At 43.9% G+C, this 16,452-nt stretch overlaps 2 non-coding genes across 2 annotated transcripts; both read left to right on the forward strand.

The window, feature by feature from the left end:
• The first annotated feature begins 7,294 nt into the window (after nucleotides 1–7,294).
• TRNAN-GUU (transfer RNA asparagine (anticodon GUU)) lies at nucleotides 7,295–7,368 on the forward strand. Its single transcript has one exon. It is a non-coding gene; the product is annotated as a tRNA-Asn (tRNA).
• Nucleotides 7,369–13,305: 5,937 nt separating this feature from the next.
• Nucleotides 13,306–13,469, forward strand: LOC112426188 (U1 spliceosomal RNA). Its single transcript, XR_003017484.1, has one exon. It is a non-coding gene; the product is annotated as a U1 spliceosomal RNA (small nuclear RNA).
• The last annotated feature ends 2,983 nt before the right edge of the window (nucleotides 13,470–16,452 follow it).

Below are 16,452 nucleotides of genomic sequence, written 5' to 3' on the forward strand. Positions count from 1 at the left end.
GGGCCGAGTGCAGTGGCTCATGACTGTAATCCTAGCACTCTGGGAGACCGAGGTGGGTGGATTACCTGAGGTCAGGAGTTCAAGACCAGCCTGGCCAACATGGTAAAACTCTGTTTCTACTAAAATTAGTAAGGTGTGGTTGCAGGCACCTGTAATCCCAGCTACTTAGGAGGTTGGGGTACAAGAATCACTTGACGCAAGAGGGAGAGGCTGCAGTGAGTTGAGATCACACCACTGCACTCCAGCCTGGGCGACAGAGCAAGACTCCATCTCAACACACACACACACACACACACACACACACGCACACACACATTGGGGCTCTGTTCTCTAATGGCTGACTGCAGCACAGAGACAAAGAGGCTGGAAGCTACTGTTGTACCTCCCCCCATTGTAGCAAGCTCCTCAACCCAAGCTGAAGCAACTTCCAGGAAGTTTAAAGGGATGGTTCCCTTTTTTCACCCTCCCTCAATTTTTCTCTTTTTCCCCTTTTGGGAGCCAGACGTTAAAGGATAAAATAATCAAGAATAGCTGCATATACAGGTAAAATGAGGGAGTGACCACACACCAGGGAAAGGTTCAGGCTCAGAAAACATATGTGAAGACCACAACTTTATACCTCAGGCTGATCCTTGGCATAGAGACAACCTACAATAATCAAAAAACAAAACAAAAAAATAACAAAGAAACATCAAACCCTGAGGAAGGAGGAGAATCTAATTTCCAGAGTCAACCATATTAGTAGATTCAAATGTCCAGTTTTTAACAACAACAACAAAATAAAAATAAAAAATGAACCAACAGAAACTCTTACTGAAAAATACCTGATAGTCAAGTTAAGATTAGGTCATGGGGGAATAAATGAAAAGAAAAATAATAAATAATTAAAGAGAAAAAATAAAAATTAAAAAAAAAATCTGGAAGTTCTACTAGACAGACTTTAAAACAGCTGTCTTAAAGGTGCCCAAAGAACTAACTAAAGGAAGATGTAGCAGAAGACAAGAAAATGACGCATGAACAAAATGAAAATATAAATAAGGATAGAAAACCAAAAAAGAAAGAAAAAAGAAGTGCTGGATGTGAAAAGTAAAATAAGTGAAACAAAAAATTTACTAGAGAGATTCAAAGTCAAATTTGAAGAAAGCTGAGCAGGCAGAAGAAACAATCAGTGAACCCGATGATAAGGCAATGGAAATCATCCAGTTTGAGGAACAGAAATTTAAAAAGATTGAAGAAAAGTGAGTAGAGCCTAAGTGACCATCAAGTGGACAACATATGCATTGTGGAATTTCTTTTTTGTTGTTGTTGTTTTTTGGGGGGGGGTGAGGAGATGGAGTTTTGCTCTTGCTGCCCAGACTGGAATGCAATGGCACGATCTCAGCTCACCACAACCTTTGCCTCCTGGGTTCAAGCGGTTCTCCCACCTCAGCCTCTCGAGAAGCTGGGATTGTAGGTGTGCACCACCATGCCTGGCTAATTTTGTATTTTTAGTAGAGGCGGAGTTTCTCCATGTTGGTCAGGCTGGTCTCAAACTCCTGACCTCAGGTGATCCTCCCGCCTCGACCTCCCAAAATACTGGGATTACAGGCATGAGCCACCGCACTCAGCCTTGCATTGTGGAATTTCTAAAGAAGAGGGAGAGAAGGTCAAGAGAGAATAGTTGAAGAAATAATGGCTGAAAAGTTTCCAAATTTGATGAAAGAGATGAATACAAACACAATAGCCTAACAAACCCCAAGTAAGATAAAGAGACCTACACCAAAACACATTATAATCAAACTTTCAAAAGTCAAAAAAAGAGAATCTTTAAATCGATAAGAGAAAAGCAACTGGTCATATGCCATAAATATTTAATAAGATTATCAACAGATTTCTCATCAGAAACTTTGGAAGCTGGAAGGACAGGAAATCAAAAGCTGCCAACAGCCAGGAGCGGTGGCTCACATCTATAATCCCAACACTTTGGGAGGCTGAGGCGGGTGGATCACTTGAGGTCAGGAGCTCAAGACCAGCCTGGCCAACATGGCAAAACCCTGTCGCTACTAAAAATACAAAAATTAGCCAGGCATGGCCCAGCTACTTGAGAGACTGAGGTAGGAGAATCACTTGAACCTGGGAGGCAGAGGTTGCAGTGAGCCAAGATCGCACCAGTGCACTCCAGCCTGGGTGATAGAGTGAGACTCCATCATAATAAACAAACAAACAAACAAACAAAAGCTGTCCATGAAAAGGAAAAGGATCAATAAATGGGTATTCCAAAAAGTCAAAAGTCACACAAATATCAAGCCAAAATAAACTGGTTCCCTGACTGCAAATTGAACCCAGGCTATGGCAGCAAAAGCACAGAACTTTAAGTACTAAATTGCAAGGTAGAGCAGACTTTACTGTGAATCCTGGAAGGGATCCAGAGCAGGCAGTTTAAGCTTATGAAGAATTTTAACTTTGTTTTGGGTCAAATTTTGTTCTTTCATTTAGTCAAGGGAATTTTTTTCCCTACACAACACAGATAATATTGTCAAGAGAATTTTTAAGGGTAGCGATGGCACTAGTATGTGCCTTTCCTTTAATCTGATCTTCCTATCAACTGTTTAAAATAAGAGATCTCTAAAATCTTTTTTTTTTTTTTTTAATTCAGGTGTCTAAGGGATCCATCTTCAGTCCACTGTCAACTAGAATTTAGAATGGTGTAATTATTCCAAAAGCAATTCAACCAAATAGCCTCTTTGTGGAAAGCCCAGGATGTCATTTTCCAGGTTAACTTCCTGGGAAGGTCATACAAGAGGCAATCCCAATGATTGCCCTCCAAGAAAAAAGTTCAATGCAAGGAGTAGGCCACAGATGGTTAAGGATGATGTTTGCCTCCAGTAACCCACACATTTGTGGGGGCTTCCAGTCACAGACCTGTGAATCTGTTATACCAGGTAGGTCCTCTTGGGATTGAGCTTTCCTAGGACTAACCAGGCAACAAAAGTTGAGACGACAAAAGCCTTGAAGGGATGGGATTTCTTAAGACAAATCCCAAGAGCTTGACATAGTCAGAGCAAACAGTGTGCTCACATTCCCAGCCATTTTCAGACAGGCCACCTACTATGACCTGAAAATTACCACCTCTTTCCAGATACCGAAAACCAAGAGAAAGTGCTCCCACTTGGTCACAAGTCAAGCTCTCAAGGACATCAAATAAGATGAGAAGGAACCTCAACCAGTATCCCCTTTTATGACAGAATAACACATAGAGACAAAGACAAAGGAACAGACAATTTCTGGGAAGAAAGGGATTAAACAATTTGAATTGGTACCACAAAGTACCAAAAAGCACACCAGAGTCACTACACCCAAGACTAGTCACACAAATCCTTTTCTCCCATTAATCAAGATTTTGGAGAGGGAAAAGAAAGAAACAGTGATTTTTACTATCCACTTGAACAGATTCCACATAGAGAAGGAGGCCGGGAGCCTGGCTGGTAAAAAAAATTCTTACCCTTATGACAGCTGATCAGATCCTGGGTTCTTCACTGCAGCTTCCAGAAGAGCAAAGCTTTGCTATCCTGCTTACAGCTCCAAAACTGTAGAGGTCAACGGAAATCCCCTCTTAACCCTCTGAAGTTTCACTCCAAAATCAAGTCACAAAAGGCAGATTAATTGGAGAAAAGGCATAAAATGTACTAACATGTACATGGGGAGAGTCACAGAGTGATTACCCTACCCTACCCACAATGGGATGCAGAAGCTTATATACCATCTCAAGATAACAGAATGAATGAGAGCTCAAAGCATGGCCAAAACCAGGTACCATCAGAGTCAGAGGTATATCCATTTATTGTGGGAAAGACAGGTTATGGGAGGGAGAGAAGAGGAGGCTTGGCTAGCAAAGTTGGTCTTAATATGTAAATGAAACCTTACAGGTAGCAGCTCTCAGAGAGAATAAACCCTAAAAGTTTCTTTCAGACCTTTACAGGTGTCAGGATTTCAGTTCATCTCTCCTAGATCTGGGGAAAGAAAGACTTGGCTGCATCAATGCAGACTCTCTACAGATGCAAATCTCCCCAACAAAAGACAACGTTGCAGGACTACTTCTGCAGCTGGCTCTCTGAACAGACATCTCAAAATATGTCAAAGAAATGTATTTTGGGGTAAAATATTTTTAATTCCTTGACGTCTACATCCTGATGCACCTGCCATTTCAACACACCATTGTTGGTGGCAACTCCATTCTTCCCTACACTCAAGCCAAAAAAACAGATTCTCCTTGAGGCTAGTCTGTTTCTCACAGCACACATACAATTTGTCAGAAAAATTCTGTTTCCTGGTTGGTTAATTACAGACTTTGATCTGCCTAATCTTTCTCTTTCTTGGTCTCTGAATTTTGGCAAAGGAGTCTCCTGATACAGGCGGGATCGATTCTAATGAGGAGTCTCAAAACCGTCAGACATTTAAGAGCCTTAATCTCTGGGTAGGGTTTGGGCTGCCCTTGAACCTTTCCTTTGGGCCTACCCGTCAAAATCAACCTGGCCAGGCCTGTCTTCAAGGCGCAGCGGCAAGGCCAGGTCCTCCTGATGCTTCTTGAAGCTTCTCCTGCCAGGTTGGCAGCCACCCTCCCCTGTGACCTGCAGAGAAGCTCCAGAGGGCATTTATTCAATTTGCTAGGAACCCAGGAGGCACAGGTGCGAGGTGACTCTGTGGTTCCCACCGCACCCGCCGCCCTCCTTGGTCCTCTCACTGTCTCTGGTGGGCAGTAACGTTCCGGGTGAGCGTGGGTGAAGATACCCAGCCAGGGAAGGACCAGTAGGGAATGGCACCAGCCCCTTAGGTCCTTTGCAGTAGGGATCTGAAAAAGGTCTTGAAGAAATAGAACGGGAGAGTTGGAAGTAGATCAAAGGGAAAGAAAGAAATCCTGGAGATTTCCTATCCGAAGGCACCACGAAGAGAAAGGCCGCCTCCTCTGGGCCGGGTCCTCACGTCGCTGGTGAACCGAGTTCTGGTCTCCGTTGGAGACCAAATCAGTTGACTTTGGCTTGACTCCTAGTGAAGAAGCCACATTTTGTCCTCCCCTGTTTAGCTCTTGATCCTGAAGGACTTGATTGTCTCTCTCGGGCTTTTGATGGATTCCAGGGATGCAACTGAGAAGTTTGTATTTAATGCACTTACTTGAAGTAAGAATAATTTCAAGTATTTTTGCAAAGAAAAATGTTTCCTTTTGCACTGAAGACATTCAGATGTGAGGAAAATCACTCGGCTGGGGAAAGCAAATGCTGTTGAGAATGTCTCACAAACACAAATTACACGTCAGCAGGTAGGTTTGACTCTCAGGTTGGGCACATTTTAAGTGCACTGTTGGTGGAACTTAAGATGAATTAACGACATTCATGATTATTATTTTTAGTTTTTTTAGTAAAATTTAATATTTTAATTTAAATACACAATCTGAAAATTATATAACCAGCACAAGAAACCGGCTTTATGCCATTTTTACAAACACAAGAAAGAAAGATACTATAATGACAATGCTTCATTAATGGCAACATTTTTAAAGTACCTTGAGAAAAAAAGTTAACCTAGAATTCTATGCAAAAATAAAATTTCAAAACTGTGAAATAAGGACAGTGAAAAACATACAAAAGCTAAAAGAATTCACCAACCCACACTACAAGAAATCTTAAGAGTCCTCCAGGCAGAAGCAAAAGGATACCAAATAAAATGTGGGCCCATACAAAGAAACAAATATTGGAAATGGCATTTAGAAAGCATGTACTACACATTTTCTTATAATTTAAATCTTTTAAAAATATTTGACATAATAAATAAAAGTAATAATAATGAATCCCAAAGCTTATAATGCATAAAGTAAAAATATATAACACTGGGATAAAGGCCAGAAAAGGAGGTATAATGACACTTGAAAGCAGACTGTGATAAATTAAAGATGTATCCCAGAAACACTAAAGCAGCCACTGAAATAAGAAAAGGGTTATAGCTAATAAAGCAACAAAAGAAAGAAAACGGAATGAAGTAAAAGCTATGTAAACACTATCCTGGAACAACTGCTCTCCAGGCCTCCACCCTATAGAAATATACCAGTGGGCAATGAGAAGTGTACAAGAATGATGCCTGCAGCACTATTTGTAATCATAAAATAATGGAACCAACATAATTTTAAAGATACATGAAAAGAGTTTTATTTATTTAGCAAACAGACAATTGAACAAACAAACAATGGAAGCAAGTCCTTTGCCAAAAGGAACACAGAGGGTCATGATGATGCTACTCCTCCAAGGATTTCAGGGTTCCCAGACGCCTAGTTTTCTGTTTAGTTCTGGAAGATGTTATTCTTGGGGAGCAACAGGTCCTCGAGTTTGGGGCTCTTTCAGGTTCTCTCTCCATTTCCCCATTCTGCTACAATAAATAAACAAACAAAAACAATTCTCACTTCCAGAAGATCCCGCCTGTGCCTCTGCACGAGCCTTTCAGGAGGTCTGGAGGTCTGGTCCGCCGCTCCCCGGCTTCTTTCCCAGCTTTTGCTTTTCCCCTCCCCCGCTCCCGCTCTACGGCCCCAGGACCAGACCACGGCCCAGCTGAGTTCCCGCGGCTCCACCGCGCAGAAGGTGCACCGGAGGCCCTGCCAGTTGCCCGCCCCGCGGGGGTGCCGAGAAATCAACGATTTGTAAACAGAACTTCCTCACGGAAAATATCTCTTGATTTCCACTCTCAGGGTTCTTCAAAGGACTAAAAGCTAAAGGCGACGATGGATTCATTCGGCAAGTCCCGGTCGGGCGCCCTGGTGAGTGCCAGACCCTGCTCCCCGCAAGGGGACCCACGAACGACCCTCGCCACCATCCCTGCCCTGGTGGAGCCCCCGTGCGGGACACAGGATCCGAAGATGGCAGCGGCAGCTCCGCAGCGGCCCCGAAAGCAACTGGGCAGGGTGGGCACAGGCTCCCTCACTGGGTGAAGGCGGCGCAGAGAACGGGAAGAGCCATCCTGGGAGCCCACCGTGCGTTCAGCTTCCCTTGGGACCCCAGGCGGCTCGGGCTGGGTCGCCGACTGGGGAGTTTCTGGGGGCTTCTGAAGAAGGAGAGGGGCAAGGCGGGCGAAGGCCATTCGGCTCTCCCTCTGGCTCCAAAATCTCCTAACGCGCAGGTGTCCAACGTGACCAGCGCGACTCACCGCTCTAATCTCTCTGGTTTTCCAAGGCCTTGCTCAGTCGTCCTGCCGGGCGGGCCCTGAGAATAGAAGGATAGGAGGAAGTTTAGTGAGTGCGCCCTTCCTGTATCGCCTAGTAAGTTTGAAAGCACTTGTCTCTGTGGCGCAATCGGTTAGCGCGTTCGGCTGTTAACCGAAAGGTTGGTGGTTCGAGCCCACCCAGGGACGCTTACTGCAACTTTTAAAGCATGCGCGCATTGTCAATCACTAGGCAAACGGGGAAGATTTTATCTTCCCGGAGTAACAAACCACTAATTTATGACTGATCCATGTCAAGGACCAGCCCACCTCCCAGACCAGATTCTTAACGGTATCTCCTGAAATGGCAAGACTCAAGAATCCTGAAACAGAGACCTAGGAACCCACTTGTGGTGTGATAAAATTCTAATTCAGTCCGTTATACGCTTAAACAAGTAATTTACGTGCCTCCATTTTTTCATATTTTAGTAATAGGAGTCCAGTAGTATCCCCAGGATGTGACTGGATTTACTGATTGTTCTATCAATAATGTGACCAGTGGAATCAGTCATCATCATAGTGATCCTCTCCATCATTTTTGAAAACAGTATTTTTCCTCAGTTTGTGCATGATTTATTTAACCCTTTTCAAAATGTTTTTGTTAGCCAGGCATGGTGGCATGCACCTGTAATCTCAGCTACTCGGGAGGCTGAGGCAGGAGAATTGTTTGAACTTGGAAGGTGGAGGCTGCAGTGAGCTGAGATCGCTACACACCAGCCTGAGCAACAGAGTGTGACTCCATCTCAAAACAAAACAAAACAAAAAATGTTATTGAGATGAGGTTGGTTTCATGGTTTTAGGATTACAAAGAATGCTGCAGCCACCATTCTTGTACACATATCTTTGGTCATTGTGGAAATGTCTACACCGCAGATATTTCTATAGTGTAGAGAACTGGATGCGCCATTGCTACATTATAGTGTTTATATAACGCTTCTAATTTGAGTACATTCTGCAAATGTATCTTTCACGGGAGCAATACCTAATAATATTCCAATATGAATATTTACAAGAGGAAAAATGTGCAGATGTGCAACTGAGCTTCGTGCCTCTCCATGGGGCCCATGTTCATAAAATGGTGGCATTAGCTATCTGAGAGTGGAGTTTGCAGCCCTCTGACGTCAAAAGCTGAAGCAGAGGACATGAAAACCCTCACTGCACATCCTCTGTAGTCTGGCCAGAATCATTCCTAGGTCGGTGGTCTCTTATCAGGAGGGAATGCTGCTTGGCTGCTTTGTCAAAACCACAAAAGGAAGGGAAAGTGTCAGGCTGCTGGTTGATAACAGTAGTGAAGCAAGTCTTTCAAAAGGGTTGGTTTGTTAACCCTTAGGGAAAAAAATCCTAATTCCCACTAGATGGTGCCATGCAGTTCCAGGCTCTTGGTGTCCCAAACAAAGAACTGTGCATGACACACACAAAGCAGCAAAGCAAAGCAAAAGTTTATTAAGTACAGTAACACTCTCAGAGTGGGGAGAGTGGGCTGACCTCTGGGAGATGAGATCAGTATTAGTTTGGTGTACTTTGGGTCTTTTCATGTGTGGTTTTTATTCTTCTCTTCACAAGGATGCCTACTCTTTAGCCAGTGTTTGCCTTTAGATAGATAGGTGGGTTGCTTAGTTACTTTGGCCCTTGTGTGCTTGCACATTGCCTCCATCCCATAATTTTAAGTACATGCATGATATGTAGTCCAAATATATGAGTTTTAATGAGCTGATTATCATATGGAGTCAGGTTAAGGATACTTTTTTTCTTGAATGCACATGTCTATCTCTGAGGAGCTGCCCCTTTACTGCTTTGGATCTTGCCAGCAATGGGGATCCTTGCTGGGTTTTTTTGGTTTTTTTTTTGTTTGTTTTTTTAGTTTTTTGTTTTGAGACAGAGTCTGGAGTGCAGTAGTGCAATCTCGGCTCGCTGCAACCTCCGCCTCCCAGGTTCAAGCGATGCTCCTGTCTCAGCCTCCTGAGTAGCTGGGAGTACAGGAGTGCACCACCACGCACAGCTAACTTTTTGTATTTTTGGTAGAGACCAGGTATCTCCATGTCGGTCAGGCTGGTCTCAAACTTCTGACCTCAGGTGATCTGCCCGCCTTGGCCTCCCGAAATGCTGGGATTACAGGCGTGAGCCACCGCACCCAGGCTTGCTTGCTTTTTTTAATCTTACTTTTTGTTTTGGCTACTCAACTTCTGCCTTTTATTTTCCTTCTTGCTCTCCCACCCCATCACCTTGCTTCTGTTTCTGCTTTTACTAATTCTGCCTTTTATCCAACTTCCAATTCCCTCTGCTGTTCTGCCTATAATGGCAGTTAGTGAGGGAGGGGTTTTAAGGGGGCATGTCCGACATCCTATCCTGTCACAGCCAGAAACAGCTTTCAAGGCTTCTCTGAGGTCCTGTCAGCCAAGAGGGAGTCCATTCAGTTCGTTGTAGGGCCTAGGGCTTATTTTTATTTCTCAATCCTGACAAGGGAAGGCTGGATTAATGCAGATTCTCTCCAGGTGTAAATTTCCCCTACAAAAGATAGTTTTGCAGAGTTACTTCTGTTTGCTGGCTCTCTGACAGTCGTCTTAAAATATGCCAAAGAAATATATTCTGGAGTAAAATATTTTGATTTTTTCATCTATCTACAGCTTCACCATGCTGACAGCGTCCAGTCCAAGCATACCTGAAGCCTTTCTTTTTAAAAAGCTTTCCCACCCTTCTGACTGCCTTCAAGTCTCTGCCAAAACACAAGTAACAGTGGCTGACTCCCTGCTATAGCAAACTCAGAATAAATAGCTTTTGCTTTTTTTTCATTTGGTTGGTCTTCATTTATTTGCAGAAGCTTCAATGTAGAGTTGACAAGGACTCCATCTTTTACCAAACTTTAGTGCTTTCCTTTGAGCCCTTTTCTCTATTGGTTTCTGAAAGTCCAGTTTCAGAAAATAATACTGTTGAGTCTAGCTTAGCAAAAGTCCTCCCAACCACCTTCGATAGCTAATCAAGTTCCTCTTAGTAATTTTCCATCCACTGACTTTCTTATCTTGCAATTGGCTATAATCTTCAACTCTTCCTGCTGTATTTGAGGTTGAGCTCAGTTCTCTGCTGGTCTCTCTTGCCTACTGTAGTACATAAAATCCATCTCAGGTTTTTAACAAGTGTCCAGGGTAGTCCCTCTGAAACTACTTTTGCAAAATTCTGACAATAAGAGAAAGCTGACATGGCTGACTCCATCTTGGTTCTAGCCTCACAGGCTGGCTGTCTTTGCTCATTCCTGTGCAATTTCTCCCAAGCTCTCTTTGGGAAAAATTGAGTTTATAGTTTAAATAAGAGGTCCCCAACCCCCAGGGTCACAAGACAGGTACTGGTTCATGGCCTGTTAGGAACCCAGCCGAACAGCAGGAGGTGAGCTGCAGGCTTTCAAGCATTACCCCCTGAGCTCCGCCTCTTGTCAGATCAGCATCGGCATTAGATTCTCATGGGAGCTCAGACTCTATTGGGAACTGAGCATGTGAGGGATCCAGATTGCGCACTCCTTATGAGACTCTAACTAATGCCTGATGACCTGAGCAGGAACAGTTTCATCCAGAAACCATCCACCACCCCCTTCCATGGAAAAACTGTCTTCCATGAAACCAGTCCCTGGTGCCAAAAAGGTTGGGAACAGCCAAAAAGATTTGTTTAAATGATAACCTTCCCCAAAACTAAGTTACCCCTGTAAAACTAATGAAAGGCCACCAAGTTAGGAGGATGAAAGGGGCATGAATTCTACTAAGATGTATGCCTCATTAAATAATTACCAGTCATTATTCCAGAGGTCACAAGATTTGCAGCTTCCCCAATTACTGCTGTGAAGAACATCACTATTGTAGAACCTAAGATTGGCCTCTTGAGATGTCTTTTCAGGCTTTTGCATTTCTGACTACTGGATGGCACCATTTGGCCCGAAAATCAACCAGTCCCTTAGCCCCCACCCAGAAGCTGACTCAATGCGGGAGGGCCATTTCCACTTCCCTGTGATTTCATCCCTAACGATCCGCACTGCCCAAACCTTAGCGCCCTCCCCACCAAACTATCTTTGAAAAATCGCTTACCTCCAAGCCTTCAGTGAGATTGATTTGAGTAGTAACTCTGTCTCCCACAGGTTGTGGCTGGCCTGTGTCAATGAAACTCTTTACTGCAATGCCATGGTCTCCACGAATTGATTTTGTGTGTACAGTGGGCAGGAAGAACCCATCAGGCGGTTACATCTGCAGGATGGTGCCAGTTCTTTCCACAAAGGCTGGTCAGATACCCAGAAAGTATTTCTCCACTACTACCTGGACAATGTGTCTCCCTGTCAGTCTCCAGGGAATAGGGCCTGGATCAAGTATTTAGTATTCAGCAGTTGCTACACTGTCACCTAATCCCTCATTTTCAATATTTTGCCATGCCTTCCAGTGGCCTAACTGGCCGCCATGCCACAGAATCTTTACTTTATGGTCTCCAAGGAGAACTCTCCACTCGATGTTTTGTGATTTGAGCAATGGAATAGAATCTGATACTGGTGGGCTGGGGGAGGTTCCTCGACCTGGTTTGACCTTGATCATAGCTGTGGTGTCCAGGCTCTTGACACCATCTTGAGAATGAAGTCAAGGATGAGTCAGCAAATAGTGAAAGAAGAGATTTATTGCAAAGCAAAAAGTACACACTCAAGAAAGGTGAGTTCGGGCATATCCGAGAGAGAACAATGGGTTCTGGGGTTTCATCTTGATGGGTTTCTTTAACCAAAGAGTGGAATATTCATGAAAATTCCTGGGTAAAGGTGGAGATGTCTCAGAACTGTGGTGCCATTCATTTTTACATCAAATATTGGTCTCAGAACTGTCATGGCACTGGTGGGTGTGTGATTTAGTATGTTAATGAGCATATAATGAGGGCCTAGGTAAAACCTGTGTCAAATCCAGCACCACATTCGGTTTAGTCAGTCTTAGCCAGCTTGGTCCACACCCTGGTTTTTCAGCATCTTCTCAGCCCGTAGCCTCAAGTCATGTAAATCTGCTGCCTAGAATTTGTTATTCTGTGACCACCCTGTATTATTCCTGTCTCAAATCTGCTTGTAAATATTCAAATGGTTTTTGACTTGGGCATTCCAACTTTGCTTACTTCACAGTGTTTCCTGTGTTATAATCCAATATAAGAAAAGATGATCCAGACATGTGTTAAACATCTCAAATAAGATGGATCCCAGGTATTTGTGTCAAATTTGGATTATTTTGGTTTTTGTCTTCGCAGAAGATAAAATACTAACATGAGGTAAGCACTAAGGTCTGGAGATGGCTGTGCAAGAGATGACAAAGTCCAACACCACGCTTGAGAGTGTTCAATCATCTCTTCTGGGGCAGCATAATTTTCTACAATACTGAATTTGGAAAGAAAAAAAAAAAACTACGAGATTCATGAAACTGGACAACTGTCTTTATAACATTACCAGTGATAAAATCAGTAAGGAAGGCTGGTTTACAGTCATCTGAGCGGCCTCTTTACTTTCATAAATATGGTTTCTTGCTGATATTGAATGGCTTCCAATTTCAAGCGTAATGCTACATTACATGGCTAAGGGTGTGAAGAGAACCGGTTTCTTTTGTAATCTTAAACGTTCTAGTCCGAGAATTAAAAGCCATTATTTGAAGAAGGGTGCCCAGGGTCCAGCTGGCCGCCCAAAGGTTGCTTCACAACACAGGCTAAGGACCCGCTTCTTTGGGAGAGAACAGATGCGGTGGCGGAGGCAAAAAGGGAGAGGAAGACGTCACTTCCTCTTGCCGGCTCCGGCAGCGGGTTGGTCGGCTAAGTGACAGAAAAGCAGACGGGGACTGGGAAAGGCACTGTCGGTGACATCACGGATAGGGCGACTTCTATGTAGATGAGGCAGCGCAGGGGCTGCTGCTTCGCCACCTGCTGCTTCGCCATGAAGGAGTTCCCCTGCCATGAGAGCGAGTTCAGGACTGCTGGTCGGAACTGAGAGTCCCAGCTGTGTGTCAGGGCTAGAAGGGCTCGGGAGTGCGCGGGGCAAGTGACCGTGTGTGTAAAGGGTGAGGCGTATGAGGCTGTGGCTGGGCAGAGATTCCGGAGCTCATACTTACCTGGCAGGGGAGATACCATGATCACGAAGGTGGTTTTCCCAGGGCGAGGCTTATCCATTGCACTCCGGATGTGCTGACCCCTGCGATTTCCCCAAATGTGGGAAACTCGACTGCATAATTTGTGGTAGTGGGGGACTGCGTTCGCGCTTTCCCCTGAGTTTGTTGTAGATTAAAAAATAGGCTATACGCTAAAGGTTACTTTTTTCTACTGGTTTGGGTCTTGGGTGGCGTCTTAAGTGCAATTCTTGTAATCAGAAGGCTGGGGAGTAGTAAGTAACAAGTCACCATTCTTTCCCCCGCAAGAGAAATATGAAGCGACAGCCCTTGTGAGCCTTTTTAATACAAGCTAACTCGCGCGAAGGCCGTACAGCTCTTCCCTTTCTAAGAGGGACTGCTTCTTGAAGAGATTGGTCCATGGTTTCCAGTCTCTTGGGTCCTCACGCTGTGTAAAAATCTTGGTGTTTTTCCCTATCCCCCAGTCACCTTTTACACAGACTCTGCTTCTAACCGCAGCCCCCACAAGAGTTTGTGGGATTTCTGTGCTAGCGGGGAATGTGTTCTCACCTCATAGAGCCAGGTATAAACTAGGCAGACGGGCGCTGTTCTTTGGGGTGAAAGCAGAGCCTTTGGGGCTCTTAGTGTCCCCTTTGGCTGTAGACGTAACATGCTTACTTTGTTTAGGGGAACGGCTCTGCCGGCGCCCAGGTGCCCTAACGCAATTCATCTAGGCCCCCAGGTCAGAACCGCAGTCTCAACTGTCTTGGCGGAAATGCGCTGCGATCCGCCCTGAAATATAAGGCGGGAAATTTTATGAGGAGCCGGGTCCAGTTTCCCTGCTGTCTCCTGCCGTTTACATACCTAGTCTTTCTTCAGACTTTATTTAAGCGACAGCTTCTTGTTTGATGTCTGGATTCCACATCCTACATCCATTGCCAGGCAACTTTCTAGATAGCACTCCCACCCATCCTTCCCGCCCCCAAGCAGCCCTTTCCCATTTCTGGCGCCAGCGTCCTCCCCCTTCCCTCTTTCTTCAGGCCCTCGCTTATCACCTTCATGGACAGAAAATACTTAGCTCTCTCTCAACCTGCGGTTTACACCTGACACGCGTCAGTACCCTGGCAAATTCCTTAATACCCCTTCTCAAATGGCACTGTAAATTCATCTCTTTTTAACTCCCAGAAGTATCTAATTGGTTTTGTCTCTGCACTACATGAATACTAGTATCCACTACAGAAGAAAACCCCAGGCCTAGCGATGGCGGTTCTGGACATTTTGCCAGCCTCTCCCAGGATGTGTTTTCTGACCTCACCTACTTCTGATCAACTGAGGTCAGGAGTTCGAGACCAGCCTGACCAACATGGCGAAACCCTGTCTAAAAATACAAAAAAAAAAAAAAAAGAACGAAAGAAAGAGAGAGAGAGAGAGAGAGAAAAGGAAGGAAGGAAAGAAAGAGAAGGAGAGAAAGAAAGAAAGAAGAAAGAAAGAGAGAGAGAGAGAAAGAGAAAGAAAAGAGAAGAGCCGAGCATGGCGGTGTGTGTCTGTAATCCCAACTACTCGGGAAGCTGAGGCAGGAGAATCGCTTGAACCAGGGAGGCGGAGGTTGCAGTGAGCCGAGATCGCGCCATTGCATTGCACCCCAGGCTGGGCGACAGAGCGAGACTCTGTCCAAAAAAAACAAAAAACAATTAGTCTATCTGTGACATATTATTGGAGACAGTAGAATCCTGCATGCAACAGGCACTTGGTGCAGATCTGAACCCACTGAGCTATTGGCTTATGTTCCCTCTGTTCTATTAAGTATCATGAGCAGAAATTGAGCTCTTTGGCTTTTACCCGCTAAGTATGGCTATAGGACAGGTCTCTCTCTCTCTCTCTCTCTCTCATTATTGTATCATTATTTTTTGCCATCAGTGTGGGTTTTTGATTTTGATGTTATAAAGTGAATTTCTGGGGACAATCTCTGATGGGTGTTGTTGACAAGGATCCAGTCCCTGTTTGGTAATACATGACAGCTAATCTGCTCTGTGAGTCTCTTTTATTGTCTATGTATTGTCCTGAGAATAATGGTATTTCCTGATATTTGAGACTGCAGCAATGGTAAGTTGTTCATATCTTGTCTTTCAAATGTCTGGTAAAAATTTTATGGGCCCAGTAGTTGTCAATATCTGCAAAAGTGGCATCATTGTTACAAGAGTGATCTTACTACTCAGTGCCCCCACTCCCACCAAACTTCGTTCCATAGGAGCTCTTGGCTTTAACAAATTTACTATATCTAAAAGAAATCTTAGTACAGGAAAAAAAACTGAATCTGTAGCATGTAAGGAGCAGTGTTCTGTGATTGGTATATTCAGGTTTCTAACCTGCTTTAAAATTCAAATACTTGTCCTTTAAGGATTAAGTTTAAACCACACTACAGAAAGGGGAGAAAAGATTTGTGTGATCACATACAAGCAATGGAATCAGCAATATGGGCACTTTTCACAACCATACAAATCAAATGTAATAATCTCCAGAACATTAAGGAAATTCAGCCCTTAATGAAAATGAATGAAAAGAAATTATTCACCCACTGTTATATGCCCTGGAAAGAGAATGTCCTGCCGGATTCAAAAGGGTATCACAATATTACTCAGATTTTCAGCAATGAAGGCCCTCCAAGGATCTAATGATGTTAATATTTTCAGTTTATTTCCTTCACTGATAAACATTAATAGATACCATTCATTGCCTCTGTTTTCACCTTAAGTGATGTTACTTAGCGCAATTCATTTCCTTAGAATGCCCCCTAGTTTGGTGGAAGGAATTCTCCTGCTTTATAAATATAGGATATTTTCTCATGAAACAAACTGTCATACTCTTTCAGTGAAGTGAATAGACAAATTAGGTCTCTAAAATTTTAAAGGAGTCACTGCCCCAATTATCTTAGGAACAATAATAATCACTAATATAAAATTAAAATAAGAATATTAAGCCAGGTATGGTGACTCATATCCGCAATCCCAGCACTTTAGGAGGCTGAGGAGGGAGGATCAATTGAGGTTAGGAGTTGGAGACCAGCCTGGGCAACATAGTGAAACCCCTGTCTCTACAAATTTTTAAGTATTAGCTAGTTTTTAAAAGTTGGCCGGGCATGATAATG

The sequence above is a fragment of the Macaca nemestrina genome, chromosome 1, assembly GCF_043159975.1.
Source record: "Macaca nemestrina isolate mMacNem1 chromosome 1, mMacNem.hap1, whole genome shotgun sequence".
Lineage (NCBI taxonomy): Eukaryota > Metazoa > Chordata > Mammalia > Primates > Cercopithecidae > Macaca > Macaca nemestrina.